The sequence below is a fragment of the Rattus norvegicus genome, chromosome 15 (assembly GCF_021556685.1).
Source record: "Rattus norvegicus strain SHRSP/BbbUtx chromosome 15, alternate assembly SHRSP_T2T, whole genome shotgun sequence".
NCBI lineage: Eukaryota > Metazoa > Chordata > Mammalia > Rodentia > Muridae > Rattus > Rattus norvegicus.
In genome coordinates, this window is record NC_141548.1 from 9,725,897 (window position 1) to 9,744,559 (window position 18,663).

An 18,663-nucleotide genomic window follows, 5' to 3' on the forward strand; every position below is an offset into this window, starting at 1 on the left:
CACAGCCATACATGCAGCCAAAATACTCACACATACAAAATAAAAGGATCAAATTTTAAAAGTAAGGTCTTTTCAATTGTATCTTCAGTAAGGAAATACATTTTAATGTAGAAAATATGTTAATTTATAGTTTTGTGTCAGTAATTGCATTCTGTCCACTGAACACCAACAGGCAGCCTGCTGCCATCAGATGGGTATTCTGCAGCTGCCCACAATTTTGAGGAGTGATAAGATGTCAAAAAAATACAGTGGGAAGAATGACAGAGGGCAAAGAGCTCTCTTAATCCAGACCATGCACCTGGTAAGAATTTATTCCTTATAAGAATCTGATCATTGTTCAAAATGTCAAAGCATGTCTTTAAATTTAGAGTACTTTAATTTCCAACATTTTAACACAGATGGCTTAAAATGAAAAATAACAAAGTAATTATATTTAATTTCATGGTTTCAGATTTCCCAAAGCCATTATATTCTCTTTACAATTGAAGACTTCCAATAAGGGGGGGGGGCGGTGTGGAGAAAAAGAGCTCTGTGAAATTTTTACATACTCAGTGGAACAAAAACAGGAAAAATATGATGCTGTTCCATTGAAACTTTGCTAAGAAAAAGGTCTACATCGATCCTGTCTCTCTTTAGAAATGTAGAAACCACTCGCAGAATATGGTCCTAAAACTATAAGCAGGATGCCTCATAAGTTTTTCTTAAATTGAAAAAAAATCTCAGAAAAAAGTCTACTGTTAGTTGTCTCTTTATACCTCAAAAAATACAACACTGGATTATGAATTCCTAAGAATACACCCAGAGGTGGATTAATGGTTGTTTAGAGACTGTAAGAGATCATATAAGGACCTCTCTGCCTGGTTTTCTATCCCTAGAGGAAAGCTCAAGCCATTTGGAGCCACACAGCTTGCAGAAGTTGGGAGGCAGGGCCCCATCCTCTTCCTGAAATATACTGTCTTCTGAACACTATTTTTAGCTATGAAAATCCTTCTTTTTTAAAGGTTCAACTAAATTTCACAAGCCCTAGAGATACTGAGTTGGAACAAATTACTTCTGTATAAGCTTTCATAGCAATTTCTATGTTATAGTGAATGTTCAGTGTATTTATCTATATGTGCCTTAATAAAAAGTAAGTTAAATGCCTTTTCCTATCCTATAGATATGATCAACAGCAATTAAATTTACACAATAGTTTTTAATTGGTTGAGTTTAGCAGTGAATCTGTCTAGGAACTTTCTTTGGGGAAGTCATAATTACTGCTCTAATCTCATTGCTTGTTACAGATCTATATAAGTGTTTCAAATATCCATGGTTTAATTTTGATAGGTCATATATACATATATGTATATATCTATATACAAATTTATCAGTTTTCTAGAATTCTTCTGGATTGCCTACCCTTTTAAGGTATATATATGTTCAGGATTCTGAACTAATGAGAGTTTGAGTACGTTGAAGACTGCAGGATTTGAAGACTACTAGAGAGAGGCTGTGGCTGGTGGGGTCTAGTGACAGGAAGTAAATGAAGCATATCCTTGGAGACCATGTCTTCCCCTGGACCTATCCTATTACCACACAGCCACACTACTTCCTTATCATGAGGTGAGCATCTCTGTTCAAGATGCTAGGGTAGATTGAAAACATAACACACACTAAGTGCCCTTAACTTCTTTTCCATCAAATATTTAGGCCCAAATATTTTATAACACAATCACTGAGTAGAAACAGTTTTTCTTTTACTATAATTTCTGCTTGTTTACTAGATAATCCCTTTATAGTATGGCTAAGTGTTACATACAAGCAGATTTTTAAAGACCAGCACTCTGATTGTAGGCCTACTACAATGTGTTGGTTTGAATATGTATAGCCCCCATAGACTCATGTGTTTGAATGCTTGACCCATTGAGAGTGGAACTATTAGGAGGTGTGGCCTTGTTGGAGGAAATGTGTCATTGCGGGGGGATGCGGAGAGCTTTGAGGTCTCCTATGCTCAAGCTGCAATTCAGCCTAGTGTAGCCTACAATCTCCTTTTGCTCCCTATGGATTCAGATATGGAACACTCATCTCCTTCTCCAGCACCATGTCTCCACTGCCATGTCCAGCCATTATAATAATGGATTAAACTCTGTAACTGTAAGCCAGCACCAATGAAATACTTTCCTTTATAAGAATTGCCTCGTTCACAGTATCTGTTCACAGCAATAAAAACCCTAATTAAGACACAAAATAAACATGGCAGGTGAAGCAGGGGCAGTTTACCTTTTAAACCAGTGTCTCTGCTGCATGTCCCTGAATTCCTTCATCGTTGTTTGCATTTGTGCCTTGTGCATTTGCAATCACTTGTGACCCATTGACTTTTATAGAGACAACAATTAGACCATACTGAATAACTAATTGTACTTAATAGACTTTGTGAGAAAAGATATTTCCACTTAGAATTTATTGCAGGTAACACACAGAATCAAATTAGGAGAAAACTGAGCAGACAAGTAATTTGGCTTCCCAAACTGGGCCAAACACCTCTTGAGAGAGGCAAAAATGGAGACTGAGTGAGGTTTGGGGTGCTACTGATGTGAGGATTTCCACAATGGGGATTAACTTGTGTTGTGTGAATGAATTGCCTGCCTGTCCCACCGGAAAGTGAGTCCTCACCATTGATGCACAGTATAAATAAATCAAGTGGAGACAGATAAATGCTACAAATCAAATACAAAAAGATGAAATTAAAATTCCTCCTTATAATTCACTCTTAACATACTAGTGCTTCTAACATACCAGCAGCGCTTTTTTTCTGAATCAAATTTTGTTGAATGTCCAAGTGGCTTGGAAATGAGATGGGAATAAAGACTAAGCTAAATGGTAATATCTGATAAATCTACTAATATAGTTTATCAGTTAATGAAAGAGAAAACCAAATAATGAATACAAAGTATCCATAGAATATGTATTTAATAGACAGAATCAACCATAAATGTAGGAACAGAACAAGATGTACAATATCTCTTACTTACTGTGAATGTTGTGAGAAAATTTGTTTCACACAGGATAAAATGACAGAGGGCTTGCAAAAGAAACCTGGCTACACTCCTGTCTATAAAAAGACTCATGGCTATTAAAAATGTTCCAAGAGAATTTACAGTTATAACAAGTAATGAGTACACTCAGCCAAGCAAATAAGCAGGAAATCAATAGTTGTTAATGTCTCTAATCATTCATAATAAACTAAAAGGATACAATAATAAATAGAAGAATTTATAGCAGCATAAAGTATAAGGAGTGTAAGAATTAATCTAACAAATGTGTATGATCTTTACAGAGAAAATTGAAGAGTTGATTAAAAGATTCTACAAAAGACCTAGATGAATAGGGAGGCATATTACATCAATAAGGAAGATCATATTGTAAAGTTGTCAATTCCTCTAGCTATATTTCAAGATAGAAATTGATTCCTGTAAAATCCCAAAAGGATTTTTTAATTTTATTTTTCTTGAATATGTTATGCATTTACATTTAAAATGTTATCCCCTTCCCCTCCTCTCCCATGACCATCCTCCCCGTTTCTACGAGGATGTTCTCACTCCTACCGACCCATTCCAACCTCAATGCCCTGGCATTCCCCTACACTGGGGAAATGAGCCTTCACAGAACCAAGGGCTTTTCCTCCTATTGATCCCAAACAATGCTGTCCTCTGCTACATGTGCAGCTGGAGCCATGGGCCCCTCCATGGGTAATCAATGTTTGGTCGTTTAGTCCTTGGGAGCTCTAGAGGGATCTGGTAGGTTGATATTGTTGTTCTTCCTATGGGGTTGCAAACCTGTTCAGCTCCTTCAGTCCTTTCTCTAACTCCTCCATGGGTCCCCCTGCTTAGTCCAATGGTTAGCAGCAAACATCCTCATCTGTATCAGTAGGGCTCTGGCAGAGCCTCTCAGGAAATATTCATATCAGGCTCCTGTCAGCAAGCACTTCTTGGCATAAGCAATAGTGACTGGGTTTGGTGGCTGCATATGGGATGGATCCCAAGGTGGGGCAGCCTCTGGATAACCTTTTCTTTAGTCCCTTCTCCACTCTGTCCCTGTATTTCTCCATGTGAATATTTTGTTCTCTCTTCTAAGAAGGACTGAACCATTCACATTTTGGTCTTCTTTCTTCTTGAACTTCATATGATCTGTGAATTGTTTCTTGGGTATTCTGAGCTTTGGGGAAAATATCCACTTATCAGTGAGGGCATACCATGTGTGTTCTCCTGTGTTGGGTTACCTTACTCAGAATATTTTCTAGTTCCCAAGAATTCATTTGCCCAAGAATTTCATGTAGTCATTTTTTTTAACTAGCTGAGTGGTACTCCATTGTGTAAATGTACCACATTTTCTGTATTTATTCCTATTTAGAAGGACATCTGGGTTCTTTCCAGCTTCTGGCTATTATAAATAAGGCTGCTATGAACAGAGTGGAGCATGTGTCCTTGTTATATGTTGGGGCATCTTTTGCATGTATGCCAGGAGTGGTATAGCTGGGTCCTCACGTAGTACTATGTCAAATTTTCTGAGCAAACTCCAGACTGATTTCCAGAGTAGTTGTACCAGCTTGCAATCCCACAGCAATGGAGGAGTGTTCCTCTTTCTCTGCATCCTCTGCAGCATCTGTTGTCACTTGAGACTTTCATCAAAGCCATTCTGACCTGTGTGAGGTGGAATCTCAGGGTTAGTTTGATTTGCATTTCCTTTATGACTAAGGATGTAGAACATTTCTTTAGGTGCCTCTCAGCCGTTCAATATTCCTCAGTTGAGAGTTCTTTGTTTAACTCTATACCCCATTTTAGTAGGGTTATTTGATTCTCTGGAGTCTAACTTCTTTAGTTCTTTGTACATATTAGACATTAGCTCTCTATTGGATGTAGGACTGGTAAAGATCTTTTCCCAATCTCTTGGTTGCCATTTTGTCCTTTTGAGGGTCCTTTGCCTTACAGAAGCTTTGCAATTTTATGAAGTCTCATTTGTTGATTCTTGATCTTAGAGCATAAGCCATTGGTGTTCTGTACATGAAATTTTCCCTTTGCCTATGTGTCCGAGGCTCTTCCCCACTTTCTCTTCTATTATTTTCAGTGTATCTCATTTTATGTAAAGATCTTTGATCCACTTGGACTTGAGCTTAATGGAACTCGATGAGCTTATTCTAAATTTTATTTGGAAGTGTGAACATTCAGAAAAGTGAAGAGACTTACATGAAGGGACAGAACAGGTGGCCCACCCCTTCCTTGTTTTCCACACCCCAGGGACCATTAAGAGCTATAATGACTAAGGCAGAATGATTCTGGAATAAGGTAGACATCATAGGCCAATGAAGGAAAACTTCAAAACCTCAAAATAAGTCGACAATGCAATAATATTTGATTTGTGATGGGGATGGCACTGACTTCCTGCACGGTAATGGATGTGACTAACATACTAGAATATGCACATGGGGACAAAATTACCTCATCCTGTGCAAAATTAGTGCACATGGATGAAAAATAATAAAGAAATAAACCTTTTAAAACATAGGAGATGTGCTTACAACCTTTCAAAGTGAAGTATTTATTGACCATCAAGAAATGTACTCTCATCCTCTGCCCTGGAGGCAGAATTCTCCAAAATCAGGACATGAACATGGATGGAGTAGCTCTTTTCAGCTATTCTCCCAGTGGTTGACAGTTGAGGACAGTTCAGGGTAGGGGTGGGAAATCCTAATGGAGTGTGGGGAGGTCATAGCTATTGGGCCTAAGATCTATACTTAAAATCCACTGTGGTTGGGGTCAGGAATGCATCTGACTTTACTCCCTCAGTGCTGCCACACAATTTAGCATCCCTACAGAAGATCATGGACCAGGCCTAGGATACCTGTCAGTGACTTGTAAGTCCTACTTCTACACTAGAATTGGCACATTGCCATTTGGCCACCCTTTGAGCTTGGGCAAAACTGTTAGAGCATGACTATGGAAGCTGTATTTTGGCAGGCTCTATGTCCCTTTCAGTGGGCAGTCTCACCAAGCACTCTGCACTTTCCGCAGCTCCATCCTGGCAATGGTGCCAATGGTTTATCTCCCCTATCCCCATTCTGTGCATATTGGGAAGAAAAGTAAAGCAGGCTACAGTTCTGAAACATAACATCACGAAACAATAATCTACTTTTTAAACACGAATCTAATTTTCTAGGACGTTTTAAAAAATAAGATCTACTTTTATCTAAGGAGGTAGCATCTAAACCGTTTATTTAAAAAGGCTCTTTAATGCTAAGAAAGTATATTAAATTACAATTATTAGGTCCTAGCAACATGCAGATTTTAGATCTCCTAACATGCATTTGTAAACAGAGGTTTGGGAGGGAGAACAAATTAAGTGATTCTGAGGACATTCCAAACTAAGCAGGGTCATATCAAAGAGAAAGACACCAGACTTCTTTCACTCCCAAGTCAAAGCTCTGAACTCCTTAGTCTCCAAACACCCCAGACTTCAGGCTGAACGAATGGCTCCCTGGGTAATGGAGCTGCTAAGGCTGAGAACTTGAGTTTAGTCCTCAGGTCCCATTTGGGGGAAGGGGAGAACCGGAGCCAGTGGTTTTACCTTTAGTTTCACTTTCTCTAAGCTGTCGGTGATGCTTTCCAGATCGTCTTCCGACATTTCCCCCTCGCTAGAATTTCCTTCAGTCTCTGATTTTTGAGAATGTTCCTTCCTAACCTGATTTAGTATCTCATTTCCCTTTTGGAGCTCCGCGCCTCACCTTTCCTCATCCCCTATGCAATTTTTCACTAATTTCCACACTGGCAGCACTCCTTTTGGTAAAACCCCCTGCTCCTTGGCAAACCTTAAATCTTTCCCTAATTTCTTCCAACTGGGCATTGTAAGATGTCCTGTCACAGGAAACCACGGAGCAACCTTGTCCACTGCTTTTAAAAATTTCTCTACTATTTCTTTCTTTAGCCCGATTCCTTTCACTTTTAACAAATCCTTGAGGGCCTGGCGAACTGTCTGAGCTGATGTTGAGTTCCCCATTGTGCTTGGTGCGACTTGTCCCAAAACCGGGAACATTATTGTCTCAATCTGAGAACTTAACCCTCGTCCCAAAACCTGGGAACCTTACTGTCTCAATCTGAGAATTTAATTCATCCCACTTACCTGGGAACTTACCGGCTAGCCACCCTGACTGTGATGAGTTCTGAACAAATGTTCCCGTACGGGCCACCACTTGTCCTCTCCGTCTCCGTCCCACAGAAAGGAGTGACACCAGGACGTTCTTCTCAAAGCAGTTTATTCAGGAACCTTTTTCTCTGCATGCAAGCAGCAATCTCTTTTTCCTTCCCTTCTTCCTCTCCCTCAGCCCCGGAGCATACTCCCCTATATCCTCCCTCAACTCTGCCTCCTCCGTCCAGACTGCGTAATCTCAGTTTGTAGGTCCACGTCACATGGCCTGATCTTGCATCATGGTGTGCCTGCGCAGCTCTCACAGTGGACATGGCTAGTTTCAGGTGTGTGAGGAAGTCAGGTGCTAGTCATGAGACTTAGCTGCAGTCCCAGGTGCCATCTTGGGACTGCCGCCACACCCTCTCCCCACAATGGTCAGTTAGTAAATTCAGCTAAGGAGGTGATTCAGGGCCCTGTGGAACAGAGGTGCTCTCAACCAGCAATACCGAGTGCTGTGTCCCATTAGCAGTTCAGAGCACCTTGGACTCTACAATAGAGGATAAATTTAACAAGACAAAGAAGCCAAAGATGCATTTCTTGCTTACTCTGCTGTACACTATCTCATGATTCTCCTCTAGAGAAGACAAAAGCAGGCCCTTACATTCTGAGCTAAGGCCAAATCCTTGTCTCACAATCAGCACCAGGACCAGAAGACTATACCAGCATTTTCAGGACAACAGAAAGGAAGTAGACATTGCATCCATTTGGTTGACACTCGCTTTCCTATCTGGCTACATATAAAACCATGGTAGGATTTTCAAGGATTTTTTGTAAAGATTTCTTTTAATTTAGACTATTTTTCAAAGTTTGTCTGTGCCTATATGGGTATGTGGGCATGTGTCCCCTCAGAAGCCAGAAGAGGGAACTGGATTCCCTGAAGCTGAAATTACAGATTACTTTAGACTGCCCAAAATAAGCACTGAGAACTGAATAGGGCAAATACTTTTGACCCATGATCCCCACCAACTGACATTTTAAACACAGTTTGATCATGATTTTATATCATTCCTATCTTTTCATCTCCTCTGAGCATCTTACTCCCTTGCCATCACCTTCCACAACTAAAGCCAGTTTATTCAGTCATGTCTACAAAGAAATCCCATAATCCCCAGGCTACAGAGTATGCTCAGTACACACGTTCCTCTACCAGAGGAGTCAGACAGTGCAGAACAGCCTGTATCCCAGATCCAGGGAACACAACTCCCAACTGTTCTCCAAGAGCACAAACACACTCATACACACACACACACACACACACACACACACACACACACACACACTCATACACACACAGTCTCTCATTCTCTACCACACCCACAGATACACAAAACAAAAAGAAAAAGAAAAAAAATCCTATAATCCCATGGATTTACGATAAAAAGAAAGTGCCCTGTTTTCCTGACTCCTAAACAAAAGCTTTTTTTTTTAAATCTTCCATGATGCCTAGAATAACTTTATGTGTTTCACAGATACTCAGTATCATGTGTTTAAAACAATAAAGTAATGCCCCTATTCTATTACAAAGTAATATAAATTAACATGATGATTGAATTCTTTTTTTTTTTATTAACTTGAGTATTTCTTATATACATTTCAAGTGTTATTCCCTTTCCCGGTTTCCGGGCAAAATCCCCCTCCCCCCTCCCCTTCCTTATGGGTGTTCCCCTCCCAACCCTCCCCCCATTGCCGCCCTCCCCCATAGTCTAGTTCACTGGGGGTTCAGTCTTAGCAGGACCCAGGGCTTCCCCTTCCACTGGTGCTCTTACTAGGATATTCATTGCTACCTATGGGGTCAGAGTCCAGGGTCAGTCCATATATAGTCTTTAGGTAGTGGCTTAGTCCCTGGAAGCTCTGGTTGCTTGACATTGTTGTACTTTTGGGGTCTCGAGCCCCTTCAAGCTCTTCCAGTTCTTTCTCTGATTCCTTCAACGGGGGACCTATTCTCAGCTCAGTGGTTTGCTGCTGGCATTCGCCTCTGTATTTGCTGTATTCTGGCTGTGTCTCTCAGGAGCGATCTACATCCGGCTCCTGTCGGTCTGCACTTCTTTGCTTCATCCATCTTGTCCAATTGGGTGGCTGTATATGTATGGGCCACCTGTGGGGCAGGCTCTGAATGGGTGTTCCTTCAGTCTCTGTTTTAATCTTTGCCTCTCCCTTCCCAGCCAAGGGTATTCTTTTTCCTCATTTAAAGAAGGAGTGAAGCATTCACATTTTGATCATCCGTCTTGAGTTTCGTTTGTTCTAGGGATCTAGGGTAATTCAAGCATTTGGGCTAATAGCCACTTATCAATGAGTGCATACTATGTATGTCTTTCTGTGATTGGGTTAGCTCACTCAGGATGATATTTTCCAGTTCCAACCATTTGCCTACGAATTTCATAGACTCGTTGTTTTTGATAGCTGAGTAATATTCCATTGTGTAGATGTACCACATTTTCTGTATCCATTCCTCTGTTGAAGGGCATCTGGGTTCTTTCCATTTTCTGGCTATTATAAATAAGGCTGCGATGAACATAGTGGAGCACGTGTCTCTTTTATATGTTGAGGCATTTTTTGGGTATATGCCCAAGAGAGGTATAGCTGGATCCTCAGGCAGTTCAATGTCCAATTTTCTGAGGAACCTCCAGACTGATTTCCAGAATGGTTTTACCAGTCTGCAATCCCACAAACAATGGAGGAGTGTTCCTCTTTCTCCACATCCTCGCCAGCATCTGCTGTCACCTGAGTTTTTGATCTTAGCCATTCTCACTGGTGTGAGGTGAAATCTCAGGGTTGTTTTGATTTGCATTTCCCTTATGACTAAAGATGTTGAACATTTCTTTAGGTGTTTCTCAGCCATTCGGCATTCCTCAGCTGTGAATTCTTTGTTTAGCTCTGAACCCCATTTTTTAATAGGGTTATTTGTTTCCCTGCGGTCTACCTTCTTGAGTTCTTTGTATATTTTGGATATAAGGCCTCTATCTGTTGTAGGATTGGTAAAGATCTTTTCCCAATCTGTTGGTTGCCGTTTTGTCCTAACCACCGTGTCCTTTGCCTTACAGAAGCTTTGCAGTTTTATGAGATCCCATTTGTCGATTCTTGATCTTAGAGCATAAGCCATTGGTGTTTTGTTCAGGAAATTTTTTCCAGTGCCCATGTGTTCCAGATGCTGCCCTAGTTTTTCTTCTATTAGTTTGAGTGTGTCTGGTTTGATGTGGAGGTCCTTGATCCACTTGGACTTAAGCTTTGTACAGGGTGATAAGCATGGATCGATCTGCATTCTTCTACATGTTGCCCTCCAGTTGAACCAGCACCATTTGCTGAAAATGCTATCTTTTTTCCATTGGATGGTTTTGGCTCCTTTGTCAAAAATCAAGTGACCATAGGTGTGTGGGTTCATTTCTGGGTCTTCAATTCTATTCCATTGGTCTATCTGTCTGTCTCTGTACCAATACCATGCAGTTTTTATCACTATTGCTCTGTAATACTGCTTGAGTTCAGGGATAGTGATTCCCCCTGAAGTCCTTTTATTGTTGAGGATAGCTTTAGCTATCCTGGGTTTTTTGTTATTCCAGATGAATTTGCAAATTGTTCTGTCTAACTCTTTGAAGAATTGGATTGGTATTTTGATGGGGATTGCATTGAATCTGTAGATTGCTTTTGGTAAAATGGCCATTTTTACCATATTAATCCTGCCAATCCATGAGCATGGGAGATCTTTCTATCTTCTGAGGTCTTCTTCAATTTCTTTCCTCAGTGTCTTGAAGTTCCTATTGTACAGATCTTTTACTTGCTTGGTTAAAGTCACACCGAGGTACTTTATATTATTTGGGTCTATTATGAAGGGTGTCGTTTCCCTAATTTCTTTCTCGGCTTGTTTCTCTTTTGTATAGAGGAAGGCAACTGATTTATTTGAGTTAATTTTATACCCAGCCACTTTGCTGAAGTTGTTTATCAGCTTTAGTAGTTCTCTGGTGGAACTTTTGGGATCACTTAAATATACTATCATGTCATCTGCAAATAGTGATATTTTGACTTCTTCTTTTCCGATCTGTATCCCCTTGATCTCCTTTTGTTGTCTGATTGCTCTGGCTAGAACTTCAAGAACTATATTGAATAAGTAGGGAGAGAGTGGGCAGCCTTGTCTAGTCCCTGATTTTAGTGGGATTGCTTCGAGTTTCTCTCCATTTAGTTTAATGTTAGCAACTGGTTTGCTGTATATGGCTTTTACTATGTTTAGGTATGGGCCTTGAATTCCTATTCTTTCCAGGACTTTTATCATGAAGGGGTGTTGAATTTTGTCAAATGCTTTCTCAGCATCTAATGAAATGATCATGTGGTTTTGTTCTTTCAGTTTGTTTATATGATGGATCACGTTGATGGTTTTCCGTATATTAAACCATCCCTGCATGCCTGGGATGAAGCCTACTTGATCATGGTGGATGATTGTTTTGATGTGCTCTTGAATTCGGTTTGCCAGAATTTTATTGAGTATTTTTGCGTCGATATTCATAAGGGAAATTGGTCTGAAGTTCTCTTTCTTTGTTGTGTCTTTGTGTGGTTTAGGTATAAGAGTAATTGTGGCTTCGTAGAAGGAATTCGGTAGTGCTCCATCTGTTTCAATTTTGTGGAATAGTTTGGATAATATTGGTATGAGGTCTTCTATGAAGGTTTGATAGAATTCTGCACTAAACCCGTCTGGACCTGGGCTCTTTTTGGTTGGAAGACCTTTAATGACTGCTTCTATTTCCTTAGGAGTTATGGGGTTGTTTAACTGGTTTATCTGTTCCTGATTTAACTTCGATACCTGGTATCTGTCTAGGAAATTGTCCATTTCCTGAAGATTTTCAAATTTTGTTGAATATAGGTTTTTATAGTAAGATCTGATGATTTTTTGAATTTCCTCTGAATCTGTAGTTATGTCTCCCTTTTCATTTCTAATTTTGTTAATTTGGACGCACTCTCTGTGTCCTCTCGTTAGTCTGGCTAAGGGTTTATCTATCTTGTTGATTTTCTCAAAGAACCAACTTTTGGTTCTGTTGATTCTTTCTATGGTCCTTTTTGTTTCTACTTGGTTGATTTCAGCTCTGAGTTTGATTATTTCCTGCCTTCTACTCCTCCTGGGTGTATTTGCTTCTTTTTGTTCTAGAGCTTTTAGGTGTGCTGTCAAGCTGCTGACATATGCTCTTTCCTGTTTCTTTCTGCAGGCACTCAGCGCTATGAGTTTTCCTCTTAGCACAGCTTTCATTGTGTCCCATAAGTTTGGGTATGTTGTATCTTCATTTTCATTAAATTCTAAAAAGTTTTTAATTTCTTTCTTTATTTCTTCCTTGACCAGGTTATCATTGAGTAGAGCATTGTTCAATTTCCACGTATATGTGGGCATTCTTCCCTTATTGTTATTGAAGACCAGTTTTAGGCCGTGGTGGTCCGATAGCATGCATGGGATTATCTCTATCTTTCTGTACCTGTTGAGGCCCATTTTTTGACCAATTATATGGTCAATTTTGGAGAAAGTACCATGAGGAGCTGAGAAGAAGGTATATCCTTTTGCTTTAGGATAGAATGTTCTATAAATATCCGTTAAGTCCATTTGGCTCATGACTTCTCTTAGTCTGTCGACATCACTGTTTAATTTCTGTTTCCATGATCTGTCCATTGATGAGAGTGGGGTGTTGAAGTCTCCCACTATTATTGTGTGAGGTGCAATGTGTGTTTTGAGCTTTAGTAAGGTTTCTTTTACGTATGTAGGTGCCCTTGTATTTGGGGCATAGATATTTAGGATTGAGAGTTCATCTTGGTGGATTTTTCCTTTGATGAATATGAAGTGTCCTTCCTTATCTTTTTTGATGACTTTTAGTTGGAAATTGATTTTATTTGATATTAGAATGGCTACTCCAGCTTGCTTCTTCTGACCATTTGCTTGGAAAGTTTTTTTCCAGCCTTTCACTCTGAGGTAGTGTCTGTCTTTGTCTCTGAGGTGTGTTTCCTGTAGGCAGCAGAATGCAGGGTCCTCATTGCGTATCCAGTTTGTTAATCTATGTCTTTTTATTGGGGAGTTGAGGCCATTGATATTGAGAGATATTAAGGAATAGTGATTATTGCTTCCCTTTATATTCATATTTGGATGTGAGGTTATGTTTGTGTGCTTTCATTCTCTTTGTTTTGTTGCCAAGACGATTAGTTTCTTGCTTCTTCTAGGGTATAGCTTGCCTCCTTATGTTGGGCTTTACCATTTATTATCCTTTGTAGTGCTGGATTTGTAGAAAGATATTGTGTAAATTTGGTTTTGTCATGGAATATCTTGGTTTCTCCATCAATGTTAATTGAGAGTTTTGCTGGATACAGTAACCTGGGCTGGCATTTGTGTTCTCTTAGGGTCTGTATGACATCAGTCCAGGATCTTCTGGCCTTCATAGTTTCTGGCGAGAAGTCTGGTGTGATTCTGATAGGTCTCCCTTTATATGTTACTTGACCTTTTTCCCTTACTGCTTTTAATATTCTTTCTTTATTTTGTGCGTTTGGTGTTTTGACAATTATGTGACGGGAGGTGTTTCTTTTCTGGTCCAATCTATTTGGAGTTCTGTAGGCTTCTTGTATGTCTATGGGTATCTCTTTTTTTAGGTTAGGGAAGTTTTCTTCTATGATTTTGTTGAAGATATTTACTGGTCCTTTGAGCTGGGAGTCTTCACTCTCTTCTATACCTATTATCCTTAGGTTTGATCTTCTCATTGAGTCCTGGATTTCCTGTATGTTTTGGACCAGTAGCTTTTTCCGCTTTACATTATCTTTGACAGTTGAGTCAATGATTTCTATGGAATCTTCTGCTCCTGAGATTCTCTCTTCCATCTCTTGAATTCTGTTGGTGAGGCTTGTATCTACAGCTCCTTGTCTCTTCTTTTGGTTTTCTATATCCAGGGTTGTTTCCATGTGTTCTTTCTTGATTGCTTCTATTTCCATTTTTAATTCCTTCAACTGTTTGATTGTGTTTTCCTGGAATTCTTTCAGGGATTTTTGCGATTCCTCTCTGTAGGCTTTTACTTGTTTATTAATGTTTTCCTGTGCTTCCCTAAGTGTGTTCATGTCTTTCTTGAAGTCCTCCAGCATCATGATCAAATATGATTTTGTAACTAGATCTTGCTTTTCTGGTGTGTTTGGATATTCCATGTTTGTTTTGGTGGGAGAATTGGGCTCCGATGATGGCATGTAGTCTTGGTTTCTGTTGCTTGGGTTCCTGCGCTTGCCTCTCGCCATCAGATTATCTCTAGTGTTACTTTGTTCTGCTATTTCTGACAGTGGCTAGACTGTCCTATAAGCCTGTGTGACAGGAGTGCTGTAGACCTGTTTTCCTCTCTTTCAGTCAGTTATGGGGACAGAGTGTTCTGCTTTCTGGCGTGTAGTTTTTCCTCTCTACAGGTCTTCAGATGTTCCTGTGGGCCTGTGTCTTGAGTTCACCAGGCAGCTTTCTTGCAGCAGAAAATTTGGTCTTACCTGTGGTCCCGAGGCTCAGGTTCGCTCGTGGGGTGCTGCCCACGGGCTCTCTGCAGCGGCAGCAACCAGGAAGACCTGTGCCGCCCCTTCCGGGAACTTCAGTGCACCAGGGTTCCAGATGGTCTTTGGCTTTTTCCTCTGGCGTCCGAGATGTGTGTGCAGGGAGCAGTCACTTCTGGTTTCCCAGGCTTGTCTGCCTCTCTGAAGGTTTAGCTCTCCCTCCCACGGGATTTGGGTGCAGAGAACTGTTTATCCGGTCTGTTTCCTTCAGGGTCCGGCGGTGTCTGTGGCAGGGGTCCTGCCGCTCCTGGGCCCTCCCCCACGGGAGCCCAGAGGCCTTATACAGTTTCCTCTTGGGCCAGGGATGTGGGCAGGGGTGAGCAGAGTTGGTGGTCTCTTCCGCTCTGCAGCCTCAGGAGTGCCCACCTGACCAGGTGGTTGGGTCTCTCTCTCACCGGGTCTGGGAGCAGAGAGCTGCTGCGGGTCCGGGATCCGCGGGTGTGGAACTTCCGGTAAACACAGAACGTGCCCGGTCCTAGAGAAATTCTGCTTTCCTGAGTCCCAAGCTCACCAGGCAGCTTTCTTGCAGCAGAAAATTTGGTCTTACCTGTGGTCCTGAGGCTCAGGTTCGCTCGTGGGGTGCTCCCCACGGGCTCTCTGCAGCGGCAGCAACCAGGAAGCGATTGAATTCTTTAACAGTGATGTTTACTTTAACACCTCAAACAAAAGTGACCAGAATTGAATTTTATGTGGCCTGCTAAGTTCTGAATCCAAGTCATAAGCTCCTGATGATTAAATGACCCAAAAGGTACTTAATTTCCTGGTTTAAATATCCCTGGGAGAAAATTCTGAGACAAGATCTGGATGACAAACATTTTTGAAGGAGTCCAGTAAACAGCAATGGAAAAGTGTTAAGAAAGCAAATGCAGGCAAAGAGACCATGTGGTGCCCATTATTACACTGTCAGTCTATTACCTAACTCTACTGGAAACTCCAGGAGCCACCAGTAAAGCCTGTCAGCCAAGATAGTTTTTCAGCATTTTCATTGGCTTAGAGTTTGAGAAAGTGCATTTTGCCAGCTGATTAACTGGAGACAGCTTGTAAAAAGACAGCAGCAACAACAACATAAGTACAGGCCTGCGCCATGGTGTTAGTCTATAGAAGTCAAGGTCACATAATCACATGCAAGCAAGGACCATCAGTGGAGCACTGGAAGCTGGCGGAAGGCAGACCTCCTGGTTATCTCATTTTTTTTTTCTTTGAAAGCAGATGACCATCCACTCTATTCGGTCTTATGAAGTGAGAATGCCCATATTGTGAAGCAAGGATCATTATTTCTCATAGTATCAAGCCAAGCAAACAAGAAAGCAAGCAGCTATCTGTGAGGAGGAAGACTATAAAATGAAATTGTGCCTGATGAGAAGGGGGAAGAGGTTGTAAGCAAGCACGGTCCTGTTCGTGGCTGCCCTACTGTGCACACTATGCAGTAGATATTGTCTTTGACTCAAAAAGACAAACATTGTATGTACTCACTAATAAGTGAATATTAACAAAAAAAGTACAGAATACCCCTGATACAACCCACAGATCCTAAGAAGCTTACCAAGAAGGAAAGGCCCCAATTAGAAGGTGGAACTGGAGACAGAGGAAGGGAGGGATCTGGGGAGGGGAGAGAAAAGAGGAACAGGATCTTGTATGGGGGTGGGGAGACAGGAGAGAAGCCCTGAGGCCCAGGAGGATGAATGGAAATGTGCAGCTTCTGGGGGTGGGTGATGGAGGGAACCTCTAGAAAGTCCCAGAGACTTGAGATGTGAAACCTCCAAGGACTTGATGGGGGTGACCTTAGCCAAAATGCCCAACACTGGGGAGATGGAAACTAAAGAGACCACCTCTGGTAGATAGACAGGGCCGAGTAGAGGGATGGTATCACCAACCAACCCTCAAAATCTTTGACCCACAATTGTTTTTGTCTAAAAAAAAAAATGCAGGAGAAAAATGGAGAGGAGACTGAAGAAAAGACCATCTGGTGACCAACCCAACTTAGGATCCATCCTGTGGGATGGCACCAAACCTTGACACTATTACTTATGCTATATTGCAGACAGAACCTTAACATGAAGTCTTCAACACATGAGACTTTAGGGATATTTAATATCCAAACAACCACAAAACCCACAAATAAATCAATGTTTAAATAGCGTGGAATAAATCAAACTGCCTATGTAGCAGAGGATAGGGGTCCTTGGTCCTATGAAGGCTCAATGCCCCAGTGTAGGGGAATGCCAGGTCGGAGAGGCAAGTAGGAGTGGGTGGGTAGATAAGGGAGACAAGGGGTGGGGATGAGATAGGGGTTTCCGTAGGGGAAACTGGGAAAGGAGATAACATTTGAAATGTAAATAAAGAAAATATTCTATAAAAGAAAAGGAAAAAGAAAAATATAGTAGCATATACATGTGTGTGTGCCTGTACACATAAGTATGTGTGTGTATGCATATATGTCTATATGTACATGTGACTAAAATAAATTCACTAAACTGTTTTTGATCTACTAGATGGCATAGACCTTGACTTTTTCCCTTTATTTTATTTTCCTTCACTTTTTATGCTCAAGCCCAATAAACAGGCTTTATAACCCATAGTAAATTGAAAAACAGCTCTTTGAAAAATAATGTGATGCAAAACAGCAAATAAAACAAAACGTTTTATTGAAGAGATGGTTTCACAAACTGTAAAATATTAACACAGAAAACCTCAGTAGAGTTACAAGTATACTGAAAGCAAGTCACACGCTCTGATGAGGTCAGCCAGTCAAAAGGAGAGGGAAGTTGACCAAGGCTGGATGGAGCTCACTATGAAAATACCGTGAGTGAGTCATCTTCTACCTGTACAGTCAACCACAGTCTTCAGGAAAAATATCTAACTGCCTGATCTTGTGGGAGAAACCTGAAGTAGCACATGGATTGGTGCCTTGCTTCTTAAAAACAAACAAACAAATAAACAAACCAACAACAACAATAAAGCAAAGAGCTCCTCTATTAATACATGATAATCTCCACATATAATTATTTCCAACAGTAAAAGTAATATGAAGAAATAGTTGAATATTGTCTTGGGTAGGGTTACTATTGTGGTGAAACACCGTGACCAAAAAAACTCTTGGGAAGGAAAGAGTTTGCTCATCTTATACTTCCGCATGCACATATTAATGTATACAGACAAATGAACTAGCACTGCTCTTTGTGTAAAGTTCCCATGTGTTTTTGCTTCTTTTTTATATTGCTTTATTTCAGTAGCTCTCAGAGACTTAGCCTTTCTGTTCATTGGAATGAGAAAGAGAGGAAAAGAATTCAAATGGGAACTTGGAGCCAGAGACCATGGAGGGATGCTGCTTACTGGTTTGTTTCCCTGGCTTGCTCAGCCTGTTTTCTTATAGAACCCAGGACCGACAGTGAAGGGATGGAACCACCTATACTGGACTGGGCCCTCCTCCTTCAACCATTAATTAAGAAAGCGCCTTACAGCTGGAACTTATGGAGGTATTTTCTCAGTTGATACTCCCTCCTTTCCAATAACTCTATTTTGTATGTCAAGTTGACATAAGATGAGTCAACACAAACAGAAGGATGGAATTTAAGAATGGGAGGGAGTAAAGGAGGAATGACCAGGGTCTAATTCCTCTTAACTCTTCAGAAGCAAATGACAAAAAAATACCCTTCTCCCTGGTAGCATTTGTTTAGACATAAAATCATATTTATTACATGAACTATGGACCAGACAACTGTCAGGTGCAGAAAACATACTGATGGACAAAACAGAATTACTAACTGAAATTAGTTCTCATTCTCATTTCAGAAGCTAGGTTGAGCCTTTTTATAAGCCCACAGCCCTTTGTAGATTTTCTGCCACTGAGCTTAATAGGAGTCTGGGATATGGAAGCCCACCATGAGCTGGAACAATTAAGAGAGTGTTGAATAT